Source organism: Dermacentor silvarum, chromosome 4 (genome assembly GCF_013339745.2).
Source record: "Dermacentor silvarum isolate Dsil-2018 chromosome 4, BIME_Dsil_1.4, whole genome shotgun sequence".
NCBI lineage: Eukaryota > Metazoa > Arthropoda > Arachnida > Ixodida > Ixodidae > Dermacentor > Dermacentor silvarum.
In genome coordinates this window covers 181,347,204-181,365,515 of record NC_051157.2, presented here as the reverse complement: position 1 = coordinate 181,365,515, position 18,312 = coordinate 181,347,204, and the positions used below count along the sequence as shown (strand labels likewise).

Below are 18,312 nucleotides of genomic sequence, written 5' to 3'. Positions count from 1 at the left end.
AAATTCTATCGTGACAACATTATTTCACATATAAGAAATGCAACAAGAGGGGACACTCGGCAAAAACTGGCAACAGGAAACACGTCACCATACGTCACATTATACTTTTGATAGAAGCGTATCGCCGCAGCGCTGCTGTACACGGTTTGGGTCGAAACCGGATATCACGTGGGGTCAGCGAGGTACTCCCTGCCCCTAGGTAGGCGTGAAAGTAGCTAGGGAATGATTCCTCGGCCATGCCTGCCATGTCCCCAGTCCCTGTGTGCCTAGAAGCATCCGCTAGCCCAAGACAAGCATGCACGTTGCGCGGGAGCGGCCGCATACAAGAATTCGCGGTGAGAACGTCGTCGACCGCATTACCGCCAACCCACAAAGGACTGCGATCTCAAGGTACGTCTGCCGAAACTGCAACTTGTGACATAAAGCGGCGATGCATATTCATTTTTCTTTTTAAATTTTAGGCCTTGCTCCTTCAGCTGTAGCGCGACGTGAGCCCTGCCATTTCACTTTCAAGATACGTAAGCTGCTTCGACCCTGAAAATGCCGACGCAATGGTGAGTTGGAAAAACCATGGCTTAAATTTACGTCGCGTGCATACCACCCATACCTTTTTTGCGGCATGCGATTGAAGTAGAGACTGCGATCGTGACTTCATGGCCCTCGCATTGTTATCTTCTGCAACACCCAATCGTCGCGAGCTAACATGTTTTTCAAATTTGTCAGTGCTAGCACATCTCGATGTGAGCGCAAGTTCGTGTCTTTCATAACACGTAAACAATGCGAAGGTGTATACGCCGCTGATGTATGCACGCTGCATTGAATGATTTACTGTTTCCCTTGGTCATTGATTACATTAAAAAGAAAGCTGCAGATATGTCCTTTGTAAAATCTGAATTACTTCAAATACGATCTTACGTGCACTTGAAAAAAAAATTACTGGCCGATTAGTTTTCATATTCTACTACACCTGCCCGCTTCACAGCGGCTTACGAGCCAGAAATGTATGCAGCAACACTTTACATTAAATGTAATGTTACAAGACGACAGGTAATAATCTTGAACCCAAATTGATCATGAACAGCAGCTGCTACAGGGGTGCAGATATTTTTACCAAATAACCATGTTCTCATAGCTGACAAGCGAGAGGGAAAATTTGTTTCGTAGGAATGAAAAGCAGAGGTGAGCCTGAACTAGTATGTTCTTGCCCACTACTCTGCTAAGGGGAAGGTGGAAAGGGGAAAAAAATGTCTTTAAAGCTGTTGAGGAAAAAAAAGATCATATGTGCACAATAATCACATAACGCAGTGGTCTCTCTAAACCTCAAGTATAGTCCTGCGTTCTGCAAATAGTCTAGAACAGCACTCGTAGCTATTTCTTGCTGCAATGCTGTCACGGTAAGCACCCAGAATTTCAGCTTCTGATAATCTTTGCCTTTGTTGCTTGCGAGCACAGAGGGCACCATCTGCTGCTGTCGCAACTGGTAACAGATGTTGCAAAAATGTGCTGCAGGATCTCGGGCATGTGGCAGTATTAACAGTTCAGGGATAAGATTTTGTAGCGATTCCTTTTCCAGTACTAATGGCTTTTTGCATTCGTGAGTGGTCAGAGTGACAGCGTGTTGCTCAGGGCCGCGATTTTGTAGCAATGCCTTAATCTATAATTCTATAATAGTCTTATAATCCACCGCTCACGGCCGGCTGATCCCGCTGATAACGCGAGCGGACCGTCGCTCTGACCACTGACAAAATGCGAAAAGGCATTATTACCGGAAAGGCATCGCTACAAAATACTGGCCCTGACCACACATGAACGCGAAAAGTCAGTGCTATAGAATTGTGGCTCAGTCTGTCAGTATAACCAATCAGATGTGTATAGCATTGAGTGAAGGCAACATGAAGACGAATTCAATAATGCATGCTTGCTTGTCTCTTCTTTGATCTTAAATGGGAAGTGAACAACTTCTCATAATTTCTTCATTATTTTTTAAACAAGTTGAATAATGTGCCCTAGTTTATCGCACAATTAGTCCAACATATTTCAGATGCAAGATCTTGTAGTGTTGGGGCTGTGGAAAACAAAACAATGCAGGAAAATCTCAGCGCATTTTTATTTAAGCAATGTTTTGACACCTTAAATGGCGTGGCCGTCTTGTTCGTTGCTTTATATTTGTTACCTCTGGTGCAACGCGAGTTCACTTGGAATTAGCATGGAAGTAGCATATATATTTTAAAATGTGCCTGGTGCATGACATTGTGAAAAACCTTGAATGTGAACCCGCTACAAACAACAACATACTGGCACCTAGCAAGAACACCCAACCGTCTACCTTCCCACACATTTTCCTGAAACAGTTTGCACATGTTATTCAAAATTGCCACACATTTCCAATCATAAGTGTTTCAGGATATATCCGACACATTTCATTTGTGTCAGCAATGGCACTAATGGAAAACCTGACAGTCAAATCTGTCTCTAATAACAAATCCGTGTTGCTGATATCTTCACAATAACTGAGATCTAGGGGGGTTATTCTGTAAGAGTCCACCTAGTGGACTGTCCACTTCAGCTGTCGCCATTGGCTCCAGCTTCATGAGCACGAAGGATACTGGCTGGCACCTTCGCGCTCGTGAAGCTGGCGCTAATGGCGACAGCCAAAGTAAACAGTCCACTAGGTGGACTCTTCCAGAATACCCCCACCCCCCCTGGGCCAGTATAATATAGGTTATTCCTTCCGTTCGATTCTATACCACTCTTATCATCCGCTGTTCACCGCCAGAAACTCGCCAGTTCTAATGGGTATAGATGTCCCCTGGCCCAGTGCTCGGCACCTTCTACGAGTTTTCATCTTGCAAGGGGCCCTCTAGGGATTACAGAAAATGGGTCTGGGCGGCTTCCATGGCAGCAGTTTCCTGTGTGGCATCCTAATACAGCTGTTAGGTGGGGATGCCCTTGGATTGGAAAGAAGCACCCCTTTCAAAGTATCCCGTAATGGCTGAGCACCTGACCGGAAGCACAGTTATACCTATTTTACCGGTGGGTACCAGGCGGCAGCGCTACTCAGCCTCCCACAGCAGTGGCAAATGCTCGTCTGGGTCACCATTGTTGTGGTGAGACAAGGGGCACCTTTCAAATCTCTATAGCGCCCCTTTCGACATGAAAACTCCTACAAACAACTGAGCGCCAGACCGGAGGACATCTCTACCCAATAAAAATCTAATAGGTTCCCATTGGCACTGGGATTCTATCCAAGTACCTCCCCGCATACGAGGAAGACGCTCGACCATTTCACCACCACTGCAATACATGTGTCCTGCCAAACAGATTGGCCGAGCACCTTGCCCAGGAGTGCCTTGCTCACACTGGGTGCAACACCACATGCTGGCTTGCAGAACCACCATCCATGACCAGGTCGCTACAAATCCTGTACCCATTCACGTCAAGTCATCCTCGGACCAAAGTCCTCCCAGCTAGCATGATGGCCCACCCTGCTACTGTCACCTTGTTGGTCTCGTGGGCTAGACCCATGTATATCGAGTAGGTGGAGGCATAACTCCCCGAATGTGTCCTGTGAAGGATGCCTTTTTCAAGCGCTGTGGTGCCAAAGCCGCAAGCACCATAACTTATCTGCGCATGTGGAGCATGTATCGAAAGCCATGTGCTTTGCTGTTATGCCATTGTGATAGTACATATCACAAATAAGATTATGCAGTAACATAAATGAGAGCTTTAGATTGTGCTATCGAAGCATTCAGGAGTCCCTATCTTAGTATGTCTGTGGTTACGTGCCCAAGCAAAACATTATAGCTTTGCGTCCCCAAATGCAAGCCACACGCACTCGGAGCACGTAGTCAAGGTGGTGTTAGCATTTTTAATATATAAAGCTAACCATAGAATTGCAAATAAAAAGACAGTTGTTTCATGAAAATAGTTTATTTACATTCAGTTAAGTTGGCTGATACAATCAGCCTTGCATGCATTGAACGTCACCCTTGTTGGAGCCCTGGAGCCACATGCATGACACTCGCGCAGGTTGTTTATTCTTTCACAGCCGACGTTGTTTGGGTTCTTAGAACAGCGACCGGGACCGCTGGGGATAGCGCACTTCCACTGCGGTGCCCAAGATATATGGACATTTAACGGAGAAGCGTACGTAACGAGAAGCGAAGCAGCCGCCTCACCGCACGCATATCACTCAGCAGGCATATAGGCGCATTCTTGGGGGCTAACATAAACACAGGCACTGCCGGGGGTGGCGGCATTACCTTTGCGGTGTGGGAAACAGTTTACGCCTTCGAGCATACGTAAGGGGAAACCTGGCGGCAATGTCGTGCTCGAGTATGATTCTGCGGCATGTCCAGGGTTAGTGGCTCGAGGGGTGATTTATGTGTTCGCGGGGCATGCCATTGCACCGGGGCAACTGCACTGAGGCATGTGAACTTCGAGCAAGAGGGCCATGTGGCATTTGTTTTTAAGTGATGTTGGTCTGAGTGTTCCAAAAACCGGACTGGAAAATGGGGGCGGGTACAGCGTGTATTGTTGATGATCCCGCCTTCTTCGAAAAGAACTGATTGGTAGAATGTGAGCGAGGAGACTTAAAACAAGGGTATTTAAAAAGTGTGTAGAGATGAAGAGGGAAGGAGCGAGCCGATAATCAGCCGCCGCTCGTCGATGTATGCTACTTTGTCCTACAATAAACCGATGTATTCCTAAGTTGGCCTCCCTGAGTGCAAAGTGTCACCGGACGACTACGAGGACTCTCTGAAGAATCGTCTGCCTGGAAGACCTGTAGGAGAAGAAACATAACTCATGCTAAAGATCTTTGACAGGAAGCAAACAATGTATACATGCATTGGTGGCAATTAAAGCTGAGCCAAACGAATCCCAAAGGCTAGAAATTTTGCCCTCTGGCACAGGATGTTTGCTGTGGAAGTGCACTGTGATCCAATATATAATGACCAGCATTTTGTCGCCTTCATTTCTCGGAAGATGACGTCAACATGCAGTGTGAAATGCTGTCATCAAATCGGATCGTGTCAGCCTGTTCAGTGCCGATTGTTTTATGAAAGCATGTCTAGGCTTGCTTCGTCTCAGTTTGCAATGTTTCATCAATATTTCTTCTAAGTCGGCCACCCCAAAGAACCAAGCACATGTTAGGTCTGCAGGTGTGCAGTGCCGCTTTCATCCTTTAATCTAAAACTCTCTTACGTTTACAGCAAGAACATAAGCGCATCCCTGAGTGTTGCCACCATGGAGTAATCGGCTTACATGTATTAATTTTGCGTCATTTTGGTGCTTAGCAGGGTAATCGGGCTATGGGACCAGATTTAGTCCAGATGCAAGCAAAACAATGCAACTTAGAACAGAAAGCTGAGCAAGCTGGTAAGGGTTCACGCATTGTTTGAAAGGTTAGGTATTGAAAATAACTGTGGCCAATTCTGATACGCCTAAACCTTCAAAATACGAAAATAGTGGCCTTGAGAACACACCACTATGTACTATCGACCAAAACAGTTTACGGACCAAGGAACCTGACAAAAAGCTGAATATCTCCGCAGCCTGGTATTCCCATTTCCTGCCTCTACTGGTATATGTGATCAACATTGTGATGTGCAGTTTTACTGGCTACTTTTAAAGGCTGCTCGGGTATTGAGCGTTTTCTGAGAGTCCCTAAACTTTTTGGTCGATACTACTTTAGCCATAGTCTAATAATAGTCTAACATAGTAAATTTCATGATGGACTAGGTTTTCATGCAGTTAATCTTAGAAGCCTGCCATTGTGTTTGCTATCTACATGTGTGCCGCCACCATTCTTATCGAACGCAAGCTATAGCAGGAAAGTGCATAACCGGGCTAGTTGGTATAGGTTCATCGTTGTTTGAAAGCGCAAACGCACAATGAAGAACTTGCACTCATTGTCTCGTTCAGACTGTTCTTTTCAGTTTTGTGTTTGCGGTTCCAAACAACCATGAAGCTATAGAAGCTCTGAAGTAATGGAAACTTTTTTCATATTTGTTTTGAGCAAAACAATTGTCTTGTAGTAAGCATGCTTCGGTCAATAAGGCATGTGCCATATGTGTAGAATTCGGCCCCACCTTGGAATTGTTCATTTCCACTGCTTGCTCAATTATCTGCTGATAATGAACTGTAACTTTGGGTCGATACAAACCGCCCATTGAAGTTGAATATGCCTTGAGCTTGGAAAGTAATCCACTAGACAAAATATAATTGTGACCCCCTATGGTGGCTCCATGGATGTGGTGTTCTGCTGCTAAGCAAGAGGTCGTGGAGATCGCAGAGTTCTTATGGGCGGCCTACAGCACGAAAATGCAGTAAAGTGGAGCCTTGTTTGCATACTGCGGTTACAAATTGAAGACTACGCAGCGACACGCACCAGCTAGAAGTGATACTAGTGCAGATTTTATGTAAACAATGTGCTACATCTCTGCTTGGAAAACCACAGTGAAAAATGCGCATGAATGTAATCCGACACGCTTGCACGAGACAAATAGGCATAGTCAAATGACCGATGGTTGACATACTCGCTAAAAAGGGCCGAGAACAAAACTTGAATTTGTAAAGATCCACCGCGGGTTCTGTGCAGGTTGATACGGGAAATCTATTGTGTTGTCACTGTTCTAAAGTTTGTTCCCTGGTTTTATCGGGCATGCGCGTGCACACCTTGGAAAATGCTGACAGAACTCTGCTACTTCATCTTTAGCTTACGTTCTCTTACTCTGGAAGGGTTGCAGCAACATACGACAGTGTATGAGACCATTTATTTGGTGCACACTTGCAACAGTATGCGCATTCTTGTCCTGCGCTACAGAGTGCACCAACAAGACGTGCTTGCCCGGTCACTGTCATTCATGCGTACACCCTATTGAATGCACACAGCATGAGCTGCAAGTTATATGGCTTTAACCGTCTTTTTTTTTTTTTACCCACTTAGGTGCATCTGAACAGCCAATGGATACGATGTCCACTCTGTAACGATCAGTGCTTTTAATGAAACAGCACCGCAGAATAGTCAACCACGTGAGGCACCTCAGACAGCATATGCAGTGGGTTGTGACGGATTTAATGATTTCATCAGCATTTTCACTGGATGCAAGGCTGTGAATCTCTTGTATGATGCATGTGTGGAAAAGAAACCCAACATCCGGTGCACATGCCTGCTTGAAACAGTTGGGCATATCCCATTAGTTGAGTGCCCCCGTGTCGGCATTTGCTGATGTGATCCCAGCTATCTTCACCCATTACATTCTGCTGAATTTACTGCAGCCACCCTTTGGAAAAATAGCACATGGTAATTATTTCAAGGTAATTAGTTCTCCCATACAGAAAAAATACCATTAGCAGTACTCGTGGGCGATAATCTGCCACTTTGCAATAGTGGCGAGCATAAATCCCACTAGCTGTAGTAACACCAGTTTTGAAATTAGGAAGCAACTTTCTTGCAGCTTGACTTCATGTGTACTATGTTTCGTTCAATGTCAGTGTTCAGAATAAAAGCATTTGACCACTGCAAACCGTCGTTTTTTTTCTTCTAGACGTACATATGAACACATTCTTGATAGAAAAAGACATGCAGGGCTGTATTACAGCACAGAAATGTTTGGACAATTCAAGCTCATTAATTCAGAATGTAAGTTTGAAAATTCTAAGGAATCAAACCATTCTGTTTTCAGTGCACTGAAGTACACAAAGTGCACTTCAGCCACCAAATGCAATTGACAAGGTTGATAACATTTATGAGTTATGAGGGCACTGCAGTTAACTTTGTGTTGGCAAGCACGTGAATTTCGGGATCTGCAAAAAATGGAATGTGCCTTGCACCTGTACAGGCCATTTCATGCAACAAGCAAAAAAGGATACATACTTGGCACACAGGCTTCTCAGAATAGCTTTTTGCACAGCACCTAGTTAATATAATTTGTTATGCAATGTTTTCTTTAATATTTTTCAGGACATAAGTTGTACTTAAAAAATTTTGAATGCTGTTCAGAAACACCGAATGCAAGCTGAAGAATGTGTTCACATACAACCACTTCAGGGGGGCAGCCTTTTTCTGGTCACTCAAGACCTCAAAGACTGCTGTCAGGGAGGAGTGTGGCTGTTGCAGTGGGTGAAAAGTGCAAAAAAATAAAATAAACGAACACTACAAAAGCGCTTTATACCTGTTCAAGCATGACCTAAAGCTAAGTACTCAAACTGCCATATTAACGAGGAATGTTGAAATCTTGTGCATCAGGCATTGGTAATTTTTTACAAGATGCCTCAATCACACTGGTGAGCTTATGCAGTTTTTTTTATTTGTCGCCAGAAATGCCCACACTGCTATCCGTCACTCCTATTCTTTGAGCGGACAGTAGACACAGATTACTGCAAGTCAACGATTCTGACCCGAGAGCTTGGGCTCAATTTTTACCCATGTGCCTAATTTTAGAAACCGATTGATGGAATCGCTATACTAAATAAATGCCACAAGCATATTCAAAATGGTATGCTTAATGGAGAGCATACACAAAAAACATGTAGTGTAGAATTTGGTCTCACTGCTCTGCCACAATTTTTTTATTTTTTTTTTCAAGTGATAATGACGTAAAAAAAGAAGTGAACGTGACTTCTGTAGCTGGTGGGACTACAATTACACCTAACTACCATCTGGGATTAAAATTATTCATGCAGGAGGGCCTCAGTAAGGTACATCTCAAAACGAGGTATTGCACCGTAGTTTAGTTTGACGGGATAGTCTGGTCAGGTAAGATCATTGTTAAAAATGGACGAAGTCATTGACCATGGCCGAAACAAAAATAAAATAGCGTTTCGGTATCCACAGGAATCCCTTGTTCATAAAGGAATGCCTGCTGAGAACATTCTTGATGGTTCTAAGTAGCATTGAGCGCATGATGCAAAGTTCTGAAGTACATGTGGTTTAAAATGTTAGATGATCTATTGATTGTTTTACTTGTTTGAATTATTAGTGATTCGAGATGGAGCCTCATTGTCCATTTCTTCTCTGTGGCCACGATGCAGGTGTTGTACTAGTTTATCTTCTCACTCGTCGTCTCGGCATGCTCTCCTAGGGCATTTGTAACTGTGTGGCCTTTGGCGACATTTTTGTGCTGCTTGAGATGCCGCCAGAAATATCTGCTAACAAGGGATCCATATGGATCCCGAAACATCATTTTTATTTTGGCCAAGGTCAGTGACAAAAGAAATTTTTAACAAAGTAGTACACCAAGTGCCATTCCAAAGTCTTTGCACGACTTTTGGGGCGTTTTTTCTGCCATTGCTCTCATTGTCCAACCTTTGTGAGCACGAGCACACTAAGAAGTGCTTTGTAGGTGTCTGGCACTAAAGTGTCCGAGGGAACAGACTGGCGATGAAGCATGCAGCTAGATTGTCAGAATGTCTTCCCCTTTTGGCTGGCCTCTCTTGTCAATGTTACCAGAAGTCAATGCTTTCACAACATCCATGAGGAAATTCAAATGCGAGTGATTTGCATACCGGCCCTTTTGCACAAAATAAATGCGCTGAAAATGGCCTTGTAGAGGCAAACATAGCAGATTGTTTACATCAACTTGCATCTATTGTCTGAAATATATTCTTTATAGGAGGATTCGGAGATTAAATTCAGAAGATCAGCAATATCGCTGTCACTTTCGAACTAAGTTAACTTCAGGGTAAGAAACTTCAGTAATTGCCCACTTTCTTCACGGCAAGTTCCAGTCACATGTGGCACCTGACAATGAAAACAGCAATTATTTATTCTCAACTTTAAAAATACTTCTGCAATAATTTCGATTTCTTGTAGAACCATCTGCGACGAAAAAAATAGAACCATAGGCATGGACATGCCTAGCTTGCAAAATAAATTGGCCCTTTTTACTGCAGACAAGCTAGGCTCCTCTATGGTAGCAGGTGTGCAAAGCGTGTGGACGAGTTCTGCTTGTGTGCGGGAGATAAACTGTGCCTACTCCTCTAGGATTTGGAGCGCTGTCACCTGTCGGCCAAGTAAAGCAAGCAGACCCAGAAATGGTGTAATAATAAAGGAGACTGCATAGTCAAAGATGGTGACTTCGTGGGCCGATCATAACATTAGAGCACGCAGGTCAGCAGAATAAGTGGACACACAAATTTTTTCAGAATACACTAGCACACTCATCAGCGCTCTCGTTCCTACTCACACCCACTCACATGCATTCGCACTTTCTTCCACTAACGCTTCCTGGCACCCATTCACGTGTGTGAATGCGAAAATTTATTCAACTTCACTTGCATTTATAAGTCAACTAGCACTCACACTTTCCCATATACTTACGTGTGCTCACTCACAAACGTCTACTAGCTAGCTGACCATTATACTTCCACTGCCACTTGTTGGCACTTACATATACTCACGCCTGTAATCACTCGCTCTCACAAGTGTGAAATGAGTGAGTGTACTTATGAACATGTCAACCTATACCAGAGCATGCTGTACCCTCGCAGGAGTTCAAATGTGATTCATAACACGGTCTGACCATGATAATGCTATTGCATTACAGCTGTACAGGTGTAGTATGTGGACCTAGCTTCCTTCTCCAGGTTTGATGCTATGTAGACATAAGTAATCTCTTGCACAACTGTTGCACAGAGAAGGCAAGCACAAAGAACAGCTGTGACGTCAACATATGGGAGTTTATTCTTGTAGGTCAGGGGGACCCTAAAAGACATTTACCAAATCTTGGTTGGAAGGTGGAGTCAATTGTTTCTATGCAAAGAGTTTTCGACTTGTTAAAATTCAAACGTTACATTTCATACTTCTTAGTACATACACTCATGCTTGCAATTCTATTTGCACTGTGACACCAACAACCTCTCGGTATTTAGCGAGTTGAAAGCAGCTGCGGGTATGGATATGCTGAAATGTGAAGCAGTGACTTTAATTTCAATCAATAAATAAAGAAAGCTTAATTCATCATCGTGTATTGCTCGAACACATTCTTGCCATTAGCACATCATATACTTAACATAAAATAGTATCTACAATGCAACATTACATGACACAACACATTTAGCATAAGCGCAAGCTTCTACATCAAAGCTTCATATCCAGTGATTCTCACAGTGCACTGGAGCCTTCAAGAATGCTCTCAAATAGAATGGAGCCCGAGAAGCTTATGTGATGCAGACGTAGCTTTAGTGTAATGTGCACTTGCCAGTTTCTACTGTGCAAGTGTATGAACAGCTGAATACAGTTAACGAGTCAGCATTACAAAGAATATTATTCTGCATACGGAAGCTGGTCGTGGTGATAATTTTTAGTGAAAAGTGTGGTGACAATTGTGTGCATTGGTTTGAAGAGGATAGCAGTAGGGCAAAGCTGCGAGATTGTAAGCACGCCGCAGCCTTGAGTCTGGCCTGGTGGAAGAACGACGTGTTCAATAAAATTTCGGCATTCGAATGGTAGGACTTGGATAAGGCCAAGATGGAAGTACTCCACCGAGTAAAATGAAATACCTAAACTGAAAAGCAAGTCTCTTCGCGTACGTTTGGCAATTTATTCGCTGCAGATCTACGGCCTCCTAATGTCGATTACATCCGTGACCGCAATATCGTCGACTTGTTAGTTTTCCACGCACCTGCCAGTATCATAAGTAGCAATAGAATACAGAAATTTAGCACATAAGTGTAGAAACGAAGTAGGCCCACCATTGATCCAAGTGCTTACGCGAGTGTGGAAACTCCGCGACAGACAACAGACAAAACGGTAGGAGGTCTAAGCGTCCAGTTGACGACACGTATTCTCAGGTGCTCATTTCGCATGAGGAAACTCATGGACAGTGCATAGTCGTATTTTTAACAGCAGCAGAAGCGTACTACTCGTCAGATGTCCACGGGAATCAATTGCCTCGAATGCACACATCGACAAGCAGTCGTTTTCTTGACCACATTTAATCGTATCCGCAGATTTCGTGAAACATTCTCGCTTCATTCAACAAGTTTAGAACACGAATTTTGTAGGTTGCTCGGAGCATGTCTTACCTGACCCAGTCATAGAATAAGAAACCAGACGCAGTGGACAGCGTTGCCGGTCAAAGCAATATTCATACAAAAATCAGTAGCGGAATAAGCCGCTGCACTTGCACACATGTTAAACACGTTCAGAAGTTTAGAGAATACGTAAAAACACTGAAAAGAAACCTCACTTTACACTTCAGTCCGACTTTGCGTTGCCGCCATTACTGTGTTTTGCTCGCGACTAGTGTCCATGGCGATGCGGCCGCCGCTTCGTGCTCAGAAGTATGATAAAAAAGTAAACGTAAATTGATGCGCATTTTTACACATAAAATAGATTAAGTACTTTTTTCCGAATATAATAACACTGAAGGTATTGTAGATGTTATGCACACTATGTAATTTTCAGTGCAGATCATAACTTCAAGGGACAGTACTTGCTTGTAGTGCTTAATCAAACACTAATTAACGGTTTAATTATTTGCCACAGCGCACATAATACAATCACACAATTTGTGTCAATCGGTACTTCAGACCAACACCAGTTATATACTGAAATCCCCAGCACTAAGAAATACAAACAAAATCAGTGAGAAATCTCGCATATTATTTTCCCAAAAATCTGTAGGCAATGCTGGACAAAACTGATGAATGCCAGCATATGCCGGTTTGGGGAATGAATGTGCCATACCTACCGGCTCTACCTGAAGAACTGACACACTTTCAATCATGTACCACAATGATTCTGCATTCAAGGCCTTCATCAAATGAATCAAATGAATCAATGCAGGAGAAAGCAGGGACAAGCCTGAGCTGCTTGAAAGTCATGAATGACATCAACATTATGTTGCTCTTGTGTCAAGCTGTTCGTGAAATGCAAGACATTAATTCTGCCCCTTTGAAAGGAAAGAGCCCACTTCGCAACAGCTTTATTAACAATGTCATAGAACAGACAGGCAATGACAATTTCAAAGCAGAACAGTAATCAATAAAGAGCTACCTAGAGTCCTTTTGTCTAACAAACTCAGAAGTATTGCCATATAGAAGTTTAGAACATGGTTGCTTCCACTAATGTGGTTAATCTAACGAATAGAGCCACCAAGAACAGAGTATAGACATGTCGGACCTACAGTCAAGACAGCCAAGCTACGAATTGTCGAATTTGACTGCAGTTTCTATGAGTGGCATCCCTATTAGGATCTATATGTGGAGTCTCTACGCAACAAGCAGCGACTTAACATTGGCAATTTCAGCCACGGGAAACGGTTTATAGAGTTTAAGTCACCCCCCCCCTCTCTCTCACAAGTGTGTAGGAAAACTCACCATCAGTGGCTTCACAGACTGAAAACAAATTCCAGTCTGCCAATAACTCATTTACTTCACTTAAACTTTACTTTAGCAAACAGTAAAGGTATACTCGGACATTGCAGAAAAATAGTCATGAACATACGCGTCAGATCTTCAGTTGCCACATACCAAGTACAGGTAGCACCTTGTTGTGGACAGCTGTGGAGGATACCTGCCACATGAAGTATAACTTGAAGTACTGAAGACAAAGGTCTGCAGCACAGAGTAATTGCAGAAAGTAAGAAAGTGAATAACCAACCAACCACCCAAAGGAATACAAGGGAAATACGAGATTGCAACACAGATGTTTACACCTATCCACAGCTCATCTAATGCCCAGTTTAAGCAATACTAAAGAAGCTTACTTACTCTGGCTTACTGGCATGCTTCTTTCTGCACGGAAGCTTGGGCTTTTGGGAAGAAATGCGGGCGCAAAGCTTATACAACTTTTTATGGGCCGAGGAAACCACCCGTACTGCGTTGCATGGTGGGCGTCGTATATGAAATTCCGATGAGCTGTGGCAAGTCTTATATAGGCCAAACAGGATGCTGTGTTAATGACCGCCTAAAAGAGCATGTTTTATCGATTAAAAATGGTGTGGGTTCACACCTGCCATTCCATTGTGCCTCGCATGGCTGTGCTCCACGGTTTGACAACACGTGTGGTAGGAAGACGCAGAGTATAGTGTTAGCACGTGAACTGCTCAAGGTGTATCACATATGGAAGAAGGGTGATGGTTGTATCAGTGTGCCCTTTGTTGACCTCTACAAAAGTGAATGTTCGTTTTTAGATAGCGCAGTGAGGTAGCTTGTGACATGTGCTGCGCCATGTCTTTGGGCGCATATTTTTTTGAAAATAGATATGTTTCGGTGACGTGCTGGAAATAAAACTAGTTGAAAGTTTGGCGCCCTATCCTGTCTCCTTTTTGGCTTTACTTTTTTTTTTCAACCTTGCGCCACAATTCATGCATTTAGCTGTGCACCAAGTTGCCTAACGCATTGCCCTGCAATACTTGAGTAGTCTGTCTCCGTCTTCTTTTATCTGTGTGTGCACGCCCCACTTTCTTCTAATAACATGAAAATATTTGTGTGCTTTGCATATATATATAAATACCATGCACAACTTTGAGAGCACTGCACAGGACAAAAAAGTCGTTATACAAACTCAATCGGATAGATTCTAACTTCCTGCAATCGTGCTCCAAATGTGGGCACGACGTCTGCTCTTTCGATCATATGCTCTGGCTGTGCCCGTCCAACGCGGGCTCTGATCTTCACGACAAGTCCAAGTGGGACGCCCCACTGCAAAGCGCGGACTTTACGCATCAACGACAGGCCGTCCAGAGGGCCCGCGACGTCGCCGAGAGTCACCAGCTCCTGGTTCCGTCATGGGCGGAGCCACCAACTTGATTGGGGTGCCTTCGGCTCCCCCAATCTTTTTCCTCAGGACCTTTTAATAAAGTTCTTGTCAACTGTCAACAAACTGCCTTGCGGCAATGTTATTTGTACAAGGTCAAACTAACTAGCAGATGTGAAAATGCTGACACTTTCGCAACTGGAACTTCTTGGAACTGCGAGAGTAGCCGAACTGATGTAACTGGAAGGAACTTGCAGGTGTCTATGACACATGGCTTCTGTTGGATTTATCACCAGTTTTTCAGTGGAATAATTCAAGCCAAGAAAAAATGAAGACCTTTGTTGTAAACAGAGTGAAGAATATTCCAGTTTAAGCTATCCTGATCATATTAGTTACTCAAAAGAATCAAACCCATGTGACATGATTAACTGAGGTACAGCAGGAAAACGTTTTCAAGAAGGGTTTCTCTATTGAGAAAGAGCTCATTGGCTGTATTAAAATAAGTAATTTTGTCCTCATCATTTGTGCTGCATGTAAGCATGAAGAACTTGAGTCATTTACGATGTTTACTCAACAAAATTCAGTGGGCGCACGAACCAGAGATTGGATTCTGCATGTGATGAATAAAAGTCCTGACCTATCTTTGTTCCCCTCGTGTAAGCAGTTGGTAAAAGATCTTTAACATCACTGAATTGGCCTTCCATTTTATGCACTACTAGACAATTGAGTATCAGCAGCCCTTGCTGCATGGTAGCCACAAACAGCAAAATAGTTTTTGATTGTGAGGGTGTAAGCATGCACAATTAAAGAGTGTATGCTGACTATGTAGTGATATTAGTTAATGAATATTGCAAATGCCTCTCAAATTTTGAAAGCAAATTATGTTGAGATCACCTTCATGAGATCTTGTCCATATAAGGGCAACATCTGTGTTACAGCTCAGTCTAACCATTATCTGGTTGACAATCTTTTGTACTGTGACACCTGTTTACCTATTACTGCACTATAATGGACAAATTTTCGCCCCACTCCAATGTACTACATCTATACTATTCCTGCAGATATCCCCAAGACTGGCTGTGTTATAAATGTGAGTCATCTCAAGACATGCTAACATTTGGATTAACATAAACATGGTTGCACTGCTGCACTGGGAACTTCTGCTGCACAAACTTAGACATGCCGTGTTCGGATTTTGTCAGCGGGAAATATTTAGCACTCAACATTTTTGTCATTCAATGCAACAACATTCGATTTAACTAAACACGAGTACTAGTTTATTTGGGTTTGCTACACAGTCTGCAACACCGCAGCGGTAATTCACTCAAGAGAAGCTGCAAACGTTTAACAGCGCCCACCACACATTTATTCACATTACAGACGATTTAATACACCTCGTATACAGTCATCGGCCGAAACCCTCGGCTCACGGTTTTCTGCATTCTCGTAGAATATCTGAAAAAACAAGAAAGACAACTAACGAACCCCATTATATACAGAGTAATGTTTACCTTTCGCGTTTTCTAACGACAAATCCACATACTCGGGAACTTATCGTCGTCAAGCTGCGATTCTTTCGGTCTGAAAACACTTTCCAACGAAGGGATGTGACCGCATGCCGCATTTTTCACCCCTCCACATGTTTCTTGCGGCGATCTCAGATGTTCTTGCGTTAAGTGTTTACTCTAAAACACGCGGCGATGGTTGACGCACTTAGCCGTTGACCCAGTTAACAGGTGATCTCAACTACAGTACATCTCAACTCTCGTGTGATCTTTCCGATCTCCCTCCAAGCACGCCGGCCATGTACTCATGTTCACGTGACGCGCCAGGTACTTCACAGCGTCATAAGGAAAGCACAGAGGGGAAAAAAATTCTGAGGACAACCTAGGGAGGAAATATCTCGTGTGACGTCAGAGCATCTATTGTTCACCGGGTCCAGCCGAGCTGCGGCGAAACGCGTGTATTCGCGCGGCGCTTTGGACACTCTCCCAAATTCTAGGTCACTCTAGCCCCACCAGCTGATATGGTAGCGGCCATATTTCTCACTACGTAATGATGATGATAGTAGTTTTGAATTTGCCAGCGCCATCTCTCGGTCGCATATTTTAGTTCACAACGCCACCGCTACGCTTCTTTGCGTTGCACTGTGGAAGGTACAGTTTCCCTTCTCTGAGATTGTAGAGGTGTTCTGTGGGTCAATTCGCTCGCTACAGCTGTCGCGCTTACTCACTACAGCGTTTTGACAGCAAATTTCTGCGGTCATCGAGTGACATGAGCTCATGTTTGCTTGTGCGCGCTTGACGCCATGCTTGTTAATTGAGTTAGTATGCCTATGTTTACAAGTTTATACGGCTGATAAAACTACTATCCTTACTTCGTATAGCTGTCCACTAGTTTGCTATCGCAATCGATGCTTCGCCTTTCGGGCGAAACTGCGACTTTTTTTTTCGAGCGTCTAAGAAGCCCGCGAATACACGCAAATAGCCTCGAGTGGCCAGTCGCGCGGCAATTTTGTGTGTATTCGCGGTCTGAATTCATAAATATCCTAGTGGTGTTGGCAGGATTGTGATTCGCCGAGGCAAGCGCCGCAGGTAATGCGCAAAATCGTGCGCCAAAGGACTACGGTTGCACCTCTTTCAGTTCTCGTATAATTCGCTTGTATAATTGCGGCCTCAAATTATACTGATGTGCTCGAGGTGAACTGGAGCCCCATAACGTAAAATAATTCGTATCTGTCTTTATGTCAATCTTTTGCGGTCAAATTTGCATAACCGCCGACGCAAGCGGTTACCCGCCGCGTTGTTTGAACGGGCCATTCACTCTCCTCGTTTATAGGCGGTCACTTTTGTTTGCTTTCAAAGCAAATAGCATTGCCTACCTTGACAGGTTTTGCTGATCTAATTGGGTGAAAAACTTAGCGGAGCGCACAGACGGGCAGAGGGTTTCGGTTTGGGAACGTTAGCGCAGTCTAAGTGGATAACCGGTTGAGGAGGATAGTGCCGACGTTGGCAATTGGTCTGCTTCTGTTTACTTAGCTTTCCGTGGCTGTTAGAAGATTGGCTGTTAGAAGAAATCGAAGTTCATGGCCGGGATTTCATCCCGTGACCTCATGCTTAGCAGCCCAACACCATAGCCACTGAGTAACCACGATGGGTCTTTATTAAACTAAAGTGCATGTTTGAATAATTATAAGCAGGGCGCAGTGTTTAACTAATGTAATTTAGGACAAACTTTAGCAATGCCCCTCGAAGCGACAACTAGTAATTGCCGGACTGATGAGCTGAACTAGGTATTAAAGAATAACACTAACATGTAGAATTATAGGTGGGAACGAACTTCACATGCAGAAATCTCCGTCTACTATCATTTCAAGGGAGAAGGTCAGTTACGGAGGATAGTGACATCTGCACACTTTTGGGAACAATCTTATTTGCAGTCAACAACGACAATAATACATACAGATTCCAATTTTCTTTCGGACATCTGATACCTCAAGACACGGTGACAAACCTCCGTCTATCAGGCGAAGACACGAGAGAGAGAGATAAATGAGAAGCGAATTTAAGGCACTGCACTGAGAAAGGGAAAAGGGTAGACAAAAA

At 43.7% G+C, this 18,312-nt stretch overlaps 1 protein-coding gene and 1 long non-coding RNA gene across 2 annotated transcripts in view; one reads left to right on the top strand and one right to left on the bottom strand.

Moving 5' to 3' along the window:
* LOC119450810 (spartin-like) overlaps nt 1-18,312 on the bottom strand; it is a 166,772-nt gene that overhangs the window by 19,469 nt on the left and 128,991 nt on the right. The window lies entirely within an intron of this gene.
* LOC119450812 (uncharacterized) lies at nt 61-7,833 on the top strand. The gene is made up of 3 exons (XR_005191508.2): nt 61-390; nt 462-554; nt 6,950-7,833. It is a non-coding gene; the product is annotated as an uncharacterized LOC119450812 (long non-coding RNA).